The sequence below is a fragment of the Rutidosis leptorrhynchoides genome, chromosome 1 (genome assembly GCF_046630445.1).
Source record: "Rutidosis leptorrhynchoides isolate AG116_Rl617_1_P2 chromosome 1, CSIRO_AGI_Rlap_v1, whole genome shotgun sequence".
Classification (NCBI taxonomy): Eukaryota; Viridiplantae; Streptophyta; class Magnoliopsida; order Asterales; family Asteraceae; genus Rutidosis; species Rutidosis leptorrhynchoides.
Window position 1 is genome coordinate 500929400 of NC_092333.1, and position 17266 is coordinate 500946665.

Here is a 17266-nt window from a genome sequence, read left to right on the forward strand (position 1 = left end):
ACACGTCAAACATCATGATTACGGAAGTTTAAATAAGCATAATTCTTTTATTTCATATTTAATTTCCTTTATTTTATATTTAATTGCACTTCTAATTATCGCATTTTTATTGTTATTGTATTTAATTGCACTTTCAATTATCGTACTTTTTAATTATCGCAAGTTTATTTCATCGCACTTTTATTATTCGCAATTTCATTATCGTTATTTACTTTATGCTTTAATTTAAGTCTTGTATTTATTTTTAATATTTTACATTTGGTTTTAACTGCGACTAAAGTTTTAAAATCGACAAACCGGTCATTAAACGGTAAAAAAACCCCCCTTTATAATAATAATATTACTTATATATATATATTTGTATTTTTATAAAAGTAAACTAATATAGCGTTAAGCTTTATTTAAAAAGATTCCCTGTGGAACGAACCGGACTTACTAAAAACTACACTACTGTACGATTAGGTACACTGCCTATAAGTGTTGTAGCAAGGTTTAAGTATATCCATTCTATAAATAAATAAATATCTTGTGTAAAATTGTATCGTATTTAATAGTATTTTCTTGTAAAATTTAATAGTATTTTATACCACTCCGCTACCACATCATGTTCACAAATTCTGACGTCGAACCAATCACCTCTCAGTCTGAAACAATCATCACATCCGCACCATAACTTATCATCTCAAAATCTGAAGAAGAAGAGGAAGAATACTTCGCAAACTTGAAACCCCAACCTACTACTGTCATTGAAGGAGCTTTCACTAAAGAAAATTACGTAAACTTAGAAGCTCCGGACGAGGAAGAGCTGAATGAATTTGACCGATTTGTCACTTAGGAATACACCGGTGAACCTGCACCAAGGTTTCCCAAACCAACCGCTCCACCACCTCCTGATCAATCCACGTCATCCGATCCTCAACATGGAGAATTCAACAAACACATATCACTTTCGATCAAACTTGGTGAACCTCAATCTGAAGAAGTATTACAGGGCTATTGGCTGGAGGAACAAGCTTATAGGATCTTCGTAAGTGAAGATAAACTCAAAAATGTGCCAGTAGCTGAAAGGTTCAAACTAATCGGGTGTTATGATTTTCTCAATGATAAGGAAAAGTTGATAATGTACCGTTACCAAAGGAGGGTTTATAAGAACTGGGATGAGTTTGAAATGGAAGACCAGAAAGAGAATCCGATTATCGTCATAAACAGTGTGTTCTGCAGATCATTATCTAAAAGAGTGTATACTCCATTTTTTAGAGTAATTCGTTCAAACGACCATGAATACATGTTCTCGGAGTATGATCTGATTGAACTCAATCCGATTGACGTATTGTTTCTATACAATTGGTTGAGAAACAAAATAAGAAAGACTTGGGTTATCAAAAAGGCAATCGAAAGGGTGAGAAGGTTCATGAAATACAGAATTAAACTGGCTTCTCAATATGATCTGCAGCTAGGTGTCGAATCTATTCGAAAGAAGATTCTGCTCTCCGCACCAAATCAAACCATCGGCGATCTGGATTTGTCTTCATTTAGGATTTGCTACTGCTTAGACGCCCCTGAAGAAGGTTTCATATTTCGCAACAAGATCAAAAAGCCAATTTTCATCCGCAAATCCGAGCTGCTAAAATACTCTGACGGGACTCTCAAGCATGCACTAAAGTTCTTCGACATATGCAAGCGAACAGAAAACATTGGGAACTACCAAAAGCCGATGACAAACGAGATGGCAAATCACATCAATGAACTTCTTGAATTTAGGTTGTACATGAGGCAGTTTGACACTTCACTGGGAATCAACAGAAAGAAAAACTACTTCACAGGCTCACAATATGTGCCAAGATTCGAATATAAAATCACCAGACTCAAACAGTTCATCATTCCCAAACACTATGAAAGGAATTACACACCGGGAAGTGACGTGATCAAGGCAATGAAAGCTGAGGAAGAAGCAAAGAAAAAGGCCTCAGAAGGTGCCAGCCACAGCTGATGATTAGGTGATGATATTTTTGAAAACCGCACGCCAAGGGGGAGATTGTTGACATATATTTATGTAATAGATTAGTGGCGCACGGTTTTATCTTTGTTATGTATTGTATTTACTATTTTACCATGGTAACCTTGTATCTTTTGTAACTAGGAAGGTTGTCATATATAAACAACCTCCCCACAACTATTGTAACAAGTTATCCATTTGTACACTAAATCATCTTATCCTTTCTCTCATGTATTCTTGATAACTAATACTTCCAACCCACTAATCAACTTATAAACCGTTGATCTAGGCTTCTTTAGGGACTAACAGATATATATGAATGATATAGGTTCATGAATCCAAGGCCAACCCTACACTTATTCTATGTCATCATATGCATTTTTACTACAAACTACAGTATGGTGAGTTCATTTGATTCCCTTTTACTCTTTACATTTTTGGGACTGAGAATACATGCGCTACTTTTACAAATGCTTTATTAAATGTTTTTGAAATACATTTCGAACTGCGAATACATGAAATGCTTTTATAAATGTTTGACGAGATAGACACAAGCAAAACATTCCTTGAATGAATTATGTGGACGTGATAATTGGCACCATTGAATTATGTGGACGTGATAATTGCTACAATTGATATGAATATTTTTCCCCTGATTATTATTGCTTGGTAACCTAAGAATTAGGGAACATCACTAATTTTGAGAATTAGTGCACGCCTAATTGAAGCGAATCCTAAAGGTAGCTACCGGGTTTAACACCCCTACCCAGAATGTTCACTAGACGGAAGGGCTAGTGGGCGTGGTGTTTAGTACTTCAAAGTTTATATGATTATTATACAGACGAGATGTTCTGTTTTGGGGATATTATTATGCGCATTATATGTTAAGGTCAGTTACCAAGCCAAGCTATGAAAGCAATGAAAAGTGAATGTTATGTATCGAGAGAATGATTTTATACACAGGTTATGTGTATGTTATTTTTGTGCACAAGATATGTGTACGGTTACTAAGATTTATGAAAGATGATTTCGTACACGAGAAAGGTGTACTGTATTTAAAAGATATCGCATGTACATTACAGGTGGGTATAGGATTCGGGCCCATTTATACCATGCAGGATTTAAATCTTGTGGTCTATCAAAATGATGAATTTTTTTTTTGTTATTTGATAAACCTATGAACTCACCAACCTTTTGGTTGACACTTGAAAGCATGTTTATTCTTAGGTATGAAAGAAATCTTCCGCTGTGCATTTGATCATATTAGAGATATTACTTGGAGTCATTCATGACATATTTCAAAAGAAGTTGCATTCGATTCGTCGAGTTCATCAAGATTATTATTAAGTCAATTATAGTTGGAGGTATTATGAAATAGTATGCTTGCCGTCAACTTTCATTGTAAAGAAAGTTTGTCTTTTAAAAACGAATGCAATGTTTGTAAAATGTATCATATAGAGGTCAATTACCTCGCGATGAAATCAACTATTGTGAATCGTTTATATTGTATATGAACGGGGCATTTCAGTTGGTATCAGAGCGGTGGTCTTAGCGAACCAGGTCTTGCATTAGTGTGTCTAACTGATAGTTAATTAGATGCATTAGTAGGTCTGGACTTCGACCGTGTCTGCATGTCAAAAGTTTTGCTTATCATTTCGTGTCGAAAATCACCTGCTTATCATTCTTAGGGAATCATTTGCTTATCATCTTAAGTCTAGACACGTCTTACTGCATTTACTGCATCGATAGTGTATACATAAAATTCATATCTTAGCGTATCTGTTACTATAGACCTTTCCTGACAGTTTCCGCAGATTCCTCCGTAACTTATGGGATTTTAGTATTATATATGCATATGTAAATCGTGTATTGTAGGGTACTAATCTACATCCTATAATCTATTTCATATCGAAAATCTTTCATCTGATCATACGAGATGAATCCCTCAACCAGTTCGAGTCCCTCAGATTCCGATAGTTATTCCGACAGTTATTCCGACAGCTATTCCGACATGGAATTCCACTCGAGCTCTGAAAGCAGTGTGATCGGAATGAATCAACCAATTAGCCATCATATATTCTGGATGAATTGGAGATGGGTTCGTAGTCGACTTAATCAATGGAGACGCGAAGAAGGCGATCCTTTCCACCAACCAAATTTCCCTCTTAACGATGAACCTGAAGCACTTACCGGCGAACCTGTTCGAGACACAATTTTCTCTCTCATTTTCAGAGTATCTCGTCACAATTATATTCTATCCACAATTCTAGATCTTATTCATCCGCTCGTCCGAATCGATAACCATCCCGGTGTAATAAAAGAAGTCAACGAGCTTCGCGCCCGAGTTGTAGCCTTGGAAAATATTGTGCAAAACGTACCAGCTTCAGCAACATCACCGGCACCAACAATACCATCAACAATCCATGCCTCAACAACTCATTCTGTACCTCAAGTATAATCATTATTCTACGTATCGTCCTACATCAATTATCTTCGTTCTTCATGGCGATTATGTAATCTCTAATGTTTTAGAGATTATGTATTCTAGTTTTAACGTTAAATCAAATGAGAATAATATTATATTAACTCATTAAATTCAAGATTTCATCTGAAGAAAATATATATGTAAGTATATTTTCATAAAGATTGTAATTAAAAATTCCTTCGTACAAACTGTTAATGGTGAAATTATTTTAACGGGTAGGTAATACTCGAGGAATATTTAGATTTCACATTAATAAGTTACATTGTACATTCTTCGAATCTGACTCAACAATCAATTACTATCCTACTTACAACCACCGATATACGTATCCGTTCACCGCAGAATAACCATTTTCATCCAATTTCATATTTGGATTTTGATTTACCAGAATCCAACAAGTGACATAATGAAGAGAACATTTGACAAAATAAAATTTGTTAGAAACAAACAATTTAACTATAGAAGAATTTTGTTAAGAATCCTCGCTAACTGTTCCTAGCTAACTGGTTATATTTTATTGATCGCAATTTATTTATCGTCATTTAATTTCTGTTATTTATTTTACGCACTTTAAATATCGGAACACGTATACAAGGTTTTGACATATCATATCGACGCATCTATATATATTATTTGGAATAACCATAGACACTCTATATGTAGTAATGACCGAGTTAGCTATACAGGGTTGAGGTTGATTCTACAATAATATATATACTTTGAGTTGTGATCGAGTCTGAGACATGTACACGTGTCACGATACGTATTAATTAATTCGAATATTATATATTAAACTATATATGAATTATTGGACTGTTAATAGTGGACTATCGACTACCAACATTGGACAATTAAAATGAATTAAAATATTGATTATAACATATGAAACTAAACAATTCTTCAAGTTTGCCACTTGATCTTATCTTAAATCTCATTTATATCTTGACGATTACAATCTGCGTTCACACCTTTCATAATTCTTGAAAACACCTTAATCCAGAGGATGAACCAACCGTACTTCATCTACGGAAGAAAAGATTGATACATATAGTTATGTACCTGAAAACCCTCGGAACCTGAGTAAACGTTTAACACGTATCTGTGCTAATTCCTTTAGTGTTATTATTACCCAAAATAACTTGGTGATTCCTTTCAAAGTAGCAAATTTTATCACAGCTCCAACAAATCAACTTTGACTTTTCATTCGAAACAACCTTATTATAACCTTGATATATATGCGTGCTCTTTTATTGTTACCGGGGAATGATAATGCTAAAAACGAACATATATTTCATCGCATTATCCCTCAAGAAAGACAAGCTTTTAGTTAATTGTCCTATTTACAAGTGATATTCGTTTAAATAATAAAAGGTGAAGACAAAAGACAGATTCGACGAATTGAAGACGCAAACGACCACAAAGCTCAAAAATATAAAGTACAATCAAAGAGGTTCCAATTATTGATAAGAAACGTCTCAAAATTACAAGAGTACAAGACACGAAACGCAAAGTACAAGATATTAAATTGTACGCAAGGACGTTCGAAAATCCGGAACCGGGACCCGAGTCAACTCTCAACGCTCGACGCAAAGGACTAAAAATTACAAGTCAACTATGCACATGAATATAATATAATATATAATTAATTCTTAAAATTAATATATATATTATATTATATTATAAAACCGTCGGCAGAAGAAAACAACCACACGTGAGCCTCCCCAGATCGCATGGCCTTGAAGGGCAAAGCTCATGCGATCGCATGAGTCCCTTTTTCTGGCCACAGCCCTATAAATTTACGTGTTTGGTTCAGTGTAAAATATATATCAATCCATCTCTCTATCTCACATACGATATATATATATATATATATATATATATATATATATATATATATATATATATATATATATATATATATATATATATATATATATATATATATATATATACATATATTTATATTTATATTTATATTTATATTTATATTATAATTTTAATTTTAATTTTAATTTCTAATAATAAGGGTATGCTAGCGAATGTTGTAAGGGTGTAAGTCGAAATTCTGTCCCTGTAACGCTACACTATTTTTAATCATTGTAAGTTATGTTCAACCTTTTTAATTTAATGTCTCGTAGCAAAGTTATTATTATGCTTATTTAAAACGAAGTAATCATGATGTTGGGCTAAATACTAAAATTGGGTAATTGGGCTTTGTACCATAATTGGGGTTTGGACAAAAGAACGACACTTGTGGAAATTAGACTATGGGCTATTAATTGGCTTTATATTTGTTTAACTAAATGATAGTTTGTTAATTTTAATATAAAGATTTACAATTGGACGTACCTATAAATAACCATATACACTCAATCGGACATGATGGGCGGGGTATTTATATGTACGAATAATCGTTCATTTAACTGGACACGGGAATGGATTAATAGTCTATGGAATTATTAAAACAGGGGTGAAATTATGTACAAGGACACTTGACATAATTGATAACAAAGTATTAAAACCTTGTTACAGTTTAAGTCCCCAATTAGTTGGAATATTTAACTTCGGATATAAGGATAATTTGACGAGGACACTCGCACTTTAAATTTATGACCGATGGACTGTTATGGACAAAAACCAGACGGACATATTAAATAATCCAGGACAAAGGACAATTAACCCATGGGAATAAACTAAAAATCAACACGTCAAACATCATGATTACGGAAGTTTAAATATGCATAATTTCTTTATTTTCATATTTAATTGCACTTCTAATTAACGCACTTTTATTTATTGTCATTGTATTTAATTGCACTTTTAATTATCGTACTTTTTAATTATCGCAATTTTAATTATCGCAATTTTATTTATCGCAATTTCATTATCGTTATTTACTTTACGCTTTAAATTAAGTCTTTTATTTATTTAATATTTTACATTAGGTTTTAACTGCGACTAAAGTTTTAAAAATCGACAAACCGGTCATTAAACGGTAAAAACCCCCTTTTATAATAATAATATTATTTATATATATATATTTGTATTTTTATAAATTAAAACTAATATAGCGTTAAGCTTTGTTTAAAAGATTTCCCTGTGGAATGAACCGGACTTACTAAAAACTACAGTACTGTACGATTAGGTACACTGCCTATAAGTGTTGTTGCAAGGTTTAGGTATATCCATTCTATAAATAAATAAATATCTTGTGTAAAATTGTATCATATTTAATAGTATTTCCTAGTAAAATATAAGTTATTTCATATACACCTCGCATAACATCAAGTATTTTTGGCGCCGCTGCCGGGGACTAGCTAAAACGCCGGAAGCGCAACGCTATTAAAAAAAAGATTTTTATTACTTTTATAAAAATACGCTTTTGTAAAAATACGTTTTAAAAAAATTCAAAAAAAATATAAAAAGAAAAACAAAAATATAAATATTTTTAAGAGTTTGTTAAATATATAAGTTTTATGAAGTTTCTTTATTTTTATTTTAGTTTGTAAAAATATAAATTTTATTTAAATATTTTGTTTTAATATAAATCAAAAAATTAAAAAAAAAAGTATAAAAACATTCGACCCGTACTGTAGTAGCCAAGTCAATGGCCCGTAACCTTAGCTCATCCGATCGCATGAGCCCGAAGGCATATCCTCATGCGATCGCATGAGGGCACCTGACACGTCAAAAGCAACCCTAAAACTGCAATCATTACGTAATTATTATTATTATTATTATTAATTAAACCCTAATTAGGTTATTATTATTATATAATTTAGTTTTTATTATTATTTTGTACATTTAGTTTAATTAGTTTAAATAATTTATAAAATTAATAGTTTTATTAAATAAATAATATAAAAATAATATTTTTATAAAAATTGTACTTTTTACAACTTTAAGTATATTTTTATATTTTGTATCTTTTTAATTATTTTAGCATAATATTTGTATTTTTCGCTCGTATTTAGTTTTAAGTCATAGTTTTTGCCATAGTATTTTTATTTCTAGATTTTTAAGATTTGCCGTAAAATCCCTTAAGTGCTTTTTCTTTAGACTAAGATTTAGGTGCTTTAGAATTTTGCGACGTTGTATTTTATATTTTAGTACATTTTTAAGTTATTGTCGTTTTGAGATATAGAATTCCTTGTAAGCTTTAATATTTTTAGACGCAACTTTTAATTCTTAGTTTTTAGTTCCTTTTTAAGTTTCGACGCGCTACTTTCTTATTTTTATTTTTCGACGTTTTTCGACGCTCTCTTTTTCTTTCTTATTTCTCGACATTCTAGTTTTAGGACTTAGATTTTATTTTCTACTTCTTATCTAATATTTCTTTAAATTACGAAAATTTATTTTAAGCGGTTAAATTGATAGACATCAAAATTTTCTGGTTCGTAGTAATAGTTGGATTTGTATGTGGACCGGGTTATTGGAGCCAAACAGTACTCAATTATATTGAGACCAAACGAATCCTGCCCCTCTGCTGCATCTTTTGGCTATTCGAAACGTGGGCAAAATCAGAAAAGTCTATTAATTGGATAACTTATATAATTTTTCTTTCTTTTTTAAAAAACTAATAGGATATTCAGTGAATGCACCGAGCAAAACGTTCACCACCTTTTGTACGTTCACCACCTGTAACTCGATCAAGACATCTAGCTAATATTACCGCCGTTGATTTTTCTTTAGAATTGTCATCCAGTCGACCAAGTACTCCAATTCAAATTTCCGATAATCCATTTTTTGAACCCGACCTCACAATTGAGAATCCGGAGAATATTCAGGGACGATTCATAGATCCTGAACCATTGATTTTTCCTCCGGAACCACCAATCATTCAAACAGAGATTGTTGAGGAACGAACCATTAAATCAGAATCCTCTAGTGATTCAGATTCAACAAATTCAATCATGGAAAATCTGGAACCTTTAAGTATGGAAGACCGAATGAGAGCTAAACGCACTGGCCAAGGTCACGCAATTACTCATCCAGACATTAATGCGTCAGATTATGAAATCAAAGGACAAATTCTACACATGGTAACTAATCAATGCCAATTTAGTGGTGCGCCGAAGGAAGATCCAAATGAACATCTTCGTACCTTTAATAGGATCTGCACTCTATTTAAAATAAGAGAAGTTGAAGATGAACAAATATATCTCATGTTATTTCCCTGGACTTTAAAGGGAGAAGCCAAAGATTGGTTGGAATCGTTACCTGAAGGGGCGATTGATACATGGGACGTTTTAGTTGAAAAATTTCTTAAACAATTCTTTTCGGCATCTAAAGCCGTAAGACTTCAAGGAGAAATTGTTACATTCACACAAAAAACAAATGAAACTCTATATGAGGCATGGACAAGATTTGGTAAGTTATTAAGAGGATGTCCGCAACATGGTTTAGACACTTGTCAAATAGTACAAATATTCTACCAAGGATGCGACATCACTACAAGGAAAGATATCGATATAGCAGCTGGTGGTTCTATTATGAAGAAAACAGAAACTGATGCTTATAAAATTATTGATAACACTGCTTCCCACTCACATGAGTGGCACCAAGAAAAAGATATCGTTAGATCATCTAAAGTAGCTAGAGCCGATTCTAGATATGACTTAGATTCCATTTCCGCAAAGATAGATGCTGTCGAGAGACGAATGGAAAAGATGACTAAAGATATTCACTCAATACGAATTAGTTGTGAGCAGTGTGGAGGACCACATTTGACAAAAGATTGTCTCAGTATTGAACTAACAATGGAACAAAGAGAGAATGTTTCATACATAAACTAAAGGCCTGGAAATAATTATCAGAATAATTATCAGCCGCCAAGACCAATTTACAATCAAAACCAGAATTATAACCGAAATGTTCCATACAACAACCAACAAGGTTCTAGTAATCAACAAGTATCCAATAATACTTACAATCAGCAAAGACCTAATTTTCAAAACAAACCACCACAAACCGATGATAAAAAGCCGAATTTAGAAGATATGATGACGAAGCTAGTTGAATCTCAAACACAGTTTTTCACATCTCAGAAACAAACCAATGAACAAAATGCTCAAGCATTTAGAAATCAACAAGCTTCTATTCAAAATCTGTAACAAGAAGTAAGTAACCTAGCAAGGTTAATAGGTGAAAGAAAACCTGGAAGTCTACCAAGTGATACAAATGCTAACCCCCGGAATGAAACAGCTAAAGCCATTACCACAAGAAGTGGTATTACACATAAACCACCTGAAATACCTGTAATTTCTGAGGAAGTTATTCCTACTCCACAAGAACCACAACCTGAACAAGATAAGGAAAAAGAACCGGTAGTTGAAAAGGTTAATGAAGATAACACAGTTAAGGCAAAACCTTATGTTAAACCATACCAACCACCACTTCCTTACTCAAGTAAAATGAGAAAAGAGAGACTTGAAGATGAGCAATCCAAATTTTTGAATATGTTTAAACAGATAAATGAAAATCTTCCTTTCATTGATGTGATTTCAGGAATGCCTAGATATGCTAAATTTCTGAAAGATCTAATCTCAAATAGAAAGAAAATGGAAGAACTCTCGACTATTACTATGAATGCTAATTGTTCAGCAGTGCTGTTGAATAAGATACCAGAAAAACTATCTGATCCAGGAAGTTTCACAATTCCATGTTTTCTGGGTAGTCTTAGTTCAATAGAAGCATTGGTAGACTTAGGTGCTAGTATAAATTTAATGCCGTATTCACTATACACTAAACTAGACCTTGGAGAATTGAAACCAACACGAATAAGCATACAACTAGCCGATAGATCAGTAAAATATCCTAGGGGGATAATGGAAACATGCTAGTTAAAGTTGGTACTTTAGTATTTCCAGTAGATTTTGTTGTTCTGGACATGGAAGAAGATTCTCAAGTTCCTCTCATATTAGGAAGACCATTCTTAAACACGGCTAAAGCAATGATAGACGTGTTTGGTAAGAAATTGACCCTAAGTATAGAGGACGAGAGTGTTACCTTTTCAGTTGATAGAGCAATGCAACAACCGTAATCTGCAGATGATACATGTTATTATATTCAAACTATAGATTCACATGCAGAATTGTTAGAAGAATTTCCAGAATTACAAGGAACAGGAGAATGTTCTTTAGGAGAAGGAACTGAACCAATTGATGAAACTGAAATGTTAGCTACACTTATGGCTAATGGATATGAACCAACAACAGAAGAAATTCAAATGCTAAAAGAAGAAGACAGATATCGATATAAATCATCGATAGAAGAACCACCGAAATTAGAGTTAAAGCCACTTCCAAACCATTTGGAATACGCTTATTTACATGGTGAATCTGAATTACCTGTAATAATATCGTCTTCTCTTACTAAAAATAAAAAATCTCAACTCATTTCTGTGCTAAAAGCTCATAAATCAGCTATTGCATGGAAGATTCATGATATTAAAGGAATAAGTCCTTCGTATTGCACACATAAAATCCTTATGGAAGAAGGTCATAAAACGTATGTGCAATGCCAACGAAGACTAAATCCTAATATGCAAGATGTTGTTAAGAAAGAAATTATTAAACTGCTAGATGCAGGTTTAATTTATCCAATTTCTGATAGTCCATGGGTAAGCCCAGTTCAATGCGTGCCTAAGAAGGGTGGCATGACTGTCATCACAAATGAGAAAAATAAGCTTATTCCGACTAGGACTGTAACAGGATGGTGTGTATGTATTGATTATAGAAAATTAAATGACGCCACCAGAAAAGATCACATTCCCTTACCTTTCATTGATCAAATGTTGGAAAGATTAGCCGGAAATAGTTACTATTGTTTTCTTGATGGTTTTTCCGGATATTTTCAAATTCCAATAGCACCCGAGGACCAAGAAAAAACCACGTTCACGTGCCCTTATGGTACTTTTGCTTACAAACGCATGCCATTTGGACTTTGCAACTCCCCTGCAACCTTTAAAAGTTGTCTCGATGGAATAATACGCCGATGTGTATTCGGAGATGAAGCTAGTCAAATCTTAAACCATTGTCACACAGGACCAACAGGAGGGCATTAGGGGCCTCAACTCACAGCAAGAAAAGTTTATGATGCTGGATTCTATTGGCCTACAATTTACAAAGACGCACACCTTCTTTGCAAATCCTGTGATGCTTGTCAAAGGGCCGAAAAAATAAGTCAACGTGATGAAATGCCACAAAATGTCATTCAAGTATGTGAAGTATTTGACATTTGGGGTATTGACTTTATGGGTCCATTTCCAAAATCTCATAATAATCTCTACATTCTCGTAGCCATTGATTATGTATCTAAATGGGCGGAAGCACAAGCTCTCCTAACTAACGATGTACGAGTTGTAGTCACCTTTTTAAAATGTCTTTTTGCAAGGTTCGGAACACCGAAAGCTTTAATAAGTGATCGGGGAACTCATTTCTGTAATAATCAACTTGAGAAAGTTCTTAAAAGATATGGAGTAACTCATAAAATCTCAACCGCATATCATCCACAGACAAGTGGACAAGTTGAAAATACCAACCGAGCTTTAAAACGTATTCTAGAGAAAACCGTAGGATCAAATCCGAAGGAATGGTCCATGAAATTGGAGGATGCACTCTGGGCTTTTAGAACAGCCTACAAAACTCCAATTGGAACCACACCTTTTAAACTCATTTACGGAAAAGCATGTCATCTTCCAGTAGAAATTGAACACAAAGCATTCTGGGCTTTGAAGACATGTAATCTTGATTTACATGAAGCTGGACGTCTACGGTTAAGTCAATTAAACGAATTAGAAGAATTGAGACATGAAGCATACAAAAATTCGTTGATCTATAAAGAAAGAACGAAGAAATGGCATGATAAAAGAATCAGAAGTTCAAAAGAATTTAAAGAAGGAGACGGAGTTCTTCTTTTCAATTCACGATTCAAGCTATTTCCTGGAAAATTGAAATCAAGATGGTCTGGACCATTCATAGTCAAAAGAGTTTTCCCATACGGAACAGTAGAATTAATAAATTCAAATGGGATTGAATTTAAAGTTAATGGTCACAGAGTTAAACATTACATAGATAGTCCGATGGAAGTTGACAACGAAGTTAATCACAATTTCAACACCACAGCTAACTAAGTGTGGGGAGAATCAAGTCTTTAAAGGATAATATGTATTTCTGTTAGAGCTAGATTTTCTGTTTTCGTGTAGTTCTCGAAAATGGAACCCGAATGGTCTTTCCCTAGCAGACCCTAAAGAACTAGTCTTCTCCCCCCATTCTGAATTTTTATTTTTTTAGGTTTTATGAAATGAAGACTTCCTGTGAATTAAACCATGGTTTAATGCTACACGCTTTGATCACTAAACGTAATAATGACACACTTCCAAGTGAAATAGTATCATTAATCAGAAGTAAATTGGACGGAGTAAGAAAAGAATCCAGATGCGAAAATAATAAGTTACAATTTGGTAAAGGAAAATCAAAATTCGCAGTAAAAAGGAGAGAACGACACCTTGAAAGATGTCACAAATGCGGAAAATGGTCACACGAAGGAAAATGCTTGACGAATCAGACATATTCCAATACCGAATTTGTTACGCTATGCAGAGATGGACCGTTCATATGTTTAGAAGAAAAAACGTTGAATGCTCAAGGTTACACCTATGTAGCCATGGAAAACCAATTAGTTCGACTATCTTATGAGTGGGCTAGAGCATATCACTAAGAAATCTCTTTCACAGGTAAGTTTGTACAGTTTTCAATTTTTATTTTTATTTTTATTTTTAACCTTTTGATAATAAACGCTAATTTGTTCGCTATAAAGTATTAAATTGGTATTCAATAAAATTAGGTCTTGCGACCGAAATTATTGATATCATACAAAAATTTATTACATCACTGCGAAATTTACCATTATTCTTAATGTATAAATTTCTTTAATCAATCATCCCAAAATATTTCAAAAATTCGTCATGAGTTAAATTAGGTCGTTAAACCGAAATTACTTTACCGAAAAGAGGGGCATATATTTTTGATAATATTTGATTGATTAAAGTGGGATAAAAGACCAAAAAGATTTTTAATTTTATTTTTACTTTGTTTTTTAAATTAATATATTAATATTAAAATAATATTGTAAACTTGTTAAAATTAATATATATATTTAAAATTGTAAATATTTGAAAAATTAATATTTTAATATAAGTTTGTATGAAAACAAAAATATAATTTAAGTTTGGTGTGAATTTTTAATATGAAATTTTAATTTTATGCATTTTAAATTTAAGTTTGGTGTGATTATAAAAATAAAAAAATTTACTTTATTTCGTAAAGTTAAAAATATGATCTTTAAAATTCGTCGTGAGTTGAAGACTGGGTCGTTGAACCGAAATTGCTCTACCCAAGGGAGGGACGAGAACTTTTATTATCATTATTTTTTAATCTTATTGAATTAAAGTATGTCAAAAATATTTAAAAAACCCAAAAATCTTTACTTTTAAAACCGCGATTAAAAAGTGACAAATTTTAAATTTTTTTCGAGGGACGGACTAGGACATCGATCCGAAACGCCCTCATCCTAAAAAGAAACAAATTTTTAAAATTTTATTAATTTTATGTTTTATAAAGTGTAACGTTTTAAAAAAAAAAAAAAAAAAAAAGGCCAAAACACTGTTCCCGGACACCCATGCGATCCGCATGGGAATTGAACTCCAACTCCATGCGATCGCATGGAGCTGGAAAACGGGCCAGATAGAAAAGGCAGTCTGTTCTGCTCTTCACCACAATATACACACACATACACGAAAATCTCTCAAAACCTCACCAAATTTCATCATTTTTCCACCGTAATTCATCAAATTTTTCGCTCTAATCATGAAATTGTTCAGAAGCTTTTCAAAGAAGGTAAAAATTACATCCCTAAACTCATAAATTTTCTAGTTTTTGTGATAATTACCAATATTTTACCTAATGCAATTTTGTTAATTTCTAGTGTAATTAGTGTTAAATTGTTAGTATTTTATGCATGTATAACATAGATTGATGCTATTTAACATGATTTGAAGCCAAAAACTTCAAAAATTTTAGAAATCTAGGGTTTGTGTTCTTGAGCAATTTAGGGCTTTTTGATATAAACAGGTTATGGCCGATTTTTGTCATGAATTATTACTAAATTAAGTAGTGTAACATGTTTAGGTAGCTAAATGATCCAAACATTGATCCTAAACATGATTTTTGAAGATTAAAGTGGACTTTTTAGGTGCAAAATTCATGAACATGATTAATTTGATATATTTGCCATTTGAGACTTGTTTAATTGCTAGTAATGACTATTTTGACATGTTATTTGAGTTAAATGCTTATGAACTTTATATACATTTTCATATGTGCTTATTTAAAAAAGTGTAGAATTGAAAAAATTGTGAAAATGCGTATAAGTTTAAGTTTGATTTAACATGTTATTGTGGTTAATTTAAGTTGTTATTTTGCTAACACTAATGCATATTTGGATGCACAAACTTTGTGTTTAATGTGTTTTGTAGAGAGCCTATACTGGAGGTACAGGATCAGCATCATCTAGACGACCTGCTCCAGCTCCAGAACCAGAACCAGAAATGCAATACGAGCCAGAACCTGAACAAGTACCACAACAACAGCCTGATCAGCACGTACCTTATTATGACCCGCTACAGTTACCTAATGAATTCATAGTATTTCCGCCACATCCACGTGTAAAATACCCAACGATTCCTGAACACACATTGCATCCTAATTTGAGATTCGATAGACGATGGAGAGATTACCCATCATATCAAAGTAATAAATTCAAATTAGTAATAAAAGAGGTAGAGGTGCCGAGGGTAATTGATTGGAATCCTTTAGAAACGGTCCATCTAGCTGACCGTGTTAGACAGCATTTGATTCAAAGGTATGGCAGTTCTTCTTTTACAGATTGGGAACGTCTTTTCACCATTCGTAGACCTGTATATAAGGAATGGTGTGTTGAGCTGATGAGTACTATAGCGTTAAATGTAGATGTAGATATGTTAGATGATAGAAGTTTTCTTAGATTTAACCTTGGCGGTAGGATGTACAGAATGTCCATGATGGGCATGGCCAGGGCATTACAGATTTACACTCCTAGTGAATCTACTACCCGATTGTATGAGTTTGATTTATCGTGGTGAAAGGGTAGATAGGAACTTTAACGCGAATGCCGTTTGGAGGCATATGTCAAACTAAAATGTTTTTACACTGGGAGGAAAACACTCCTACTTACTTATTAATAAAGCCGAGCTTCGTGTAATTCATAGATTTTTGGCTAACTCGATTACACAGAGAGGTCACAATAAGGAGAAAATGACCTTACATGATTTATTTTACCTAAAGTGTATTCGAGACCCGAGAAGCTTTGTTAATATCCCTTACTGTGTTGGTTTTTATTTATCTAAAATGGTAGAAGGAATGCATGACGGGAGTATAATAGGAGGAGGTATTTTTGTTACTCTCATTGGAGAGTATTTAGGTGTTGATAGGAACCAAGGGGTCCATTACAGATTTGTAGAGAATAGGATGAGACCATAGGATTGCGGGTTTATGTGGGTGCTAAGGTATTGAAGAGTAGACGCAACCAGGCATTGCCCTATGAAGGTAATCATCCTCAGGTAGAAAGAGGGTCAGACGAGGAAATGGAGGAAGCGGAAGACATTAGGGATGTCTTTCGAGATGCTATTCTTGACGTCCACGTTCGTATAGATGAGGAAGCAATGACGAGCGCGGCCAGACATAGTA

At 33.2% G+C, this 17266-nt stretch overlaps 1 non-coding gene across 1 annotated transcript; it reads right to left on the bottom strand.

Annotated features, from left to right (window-relative positions):
• Nucleotides 1-9778: 9778 nt before the first annotated feature.
• On the bottom strand, nt 9779-9885 carry LOC139886951 (small nucleolar RNA R71). The gene has a single exon (XR_011772808.1). It is a non-coding gene; the product is annotated as a small nucleolar RNA R71 (small nucleolar RNA).
• Between the last annotated feature and the right edge of the window lie 7381 nt (nt 9886-17266).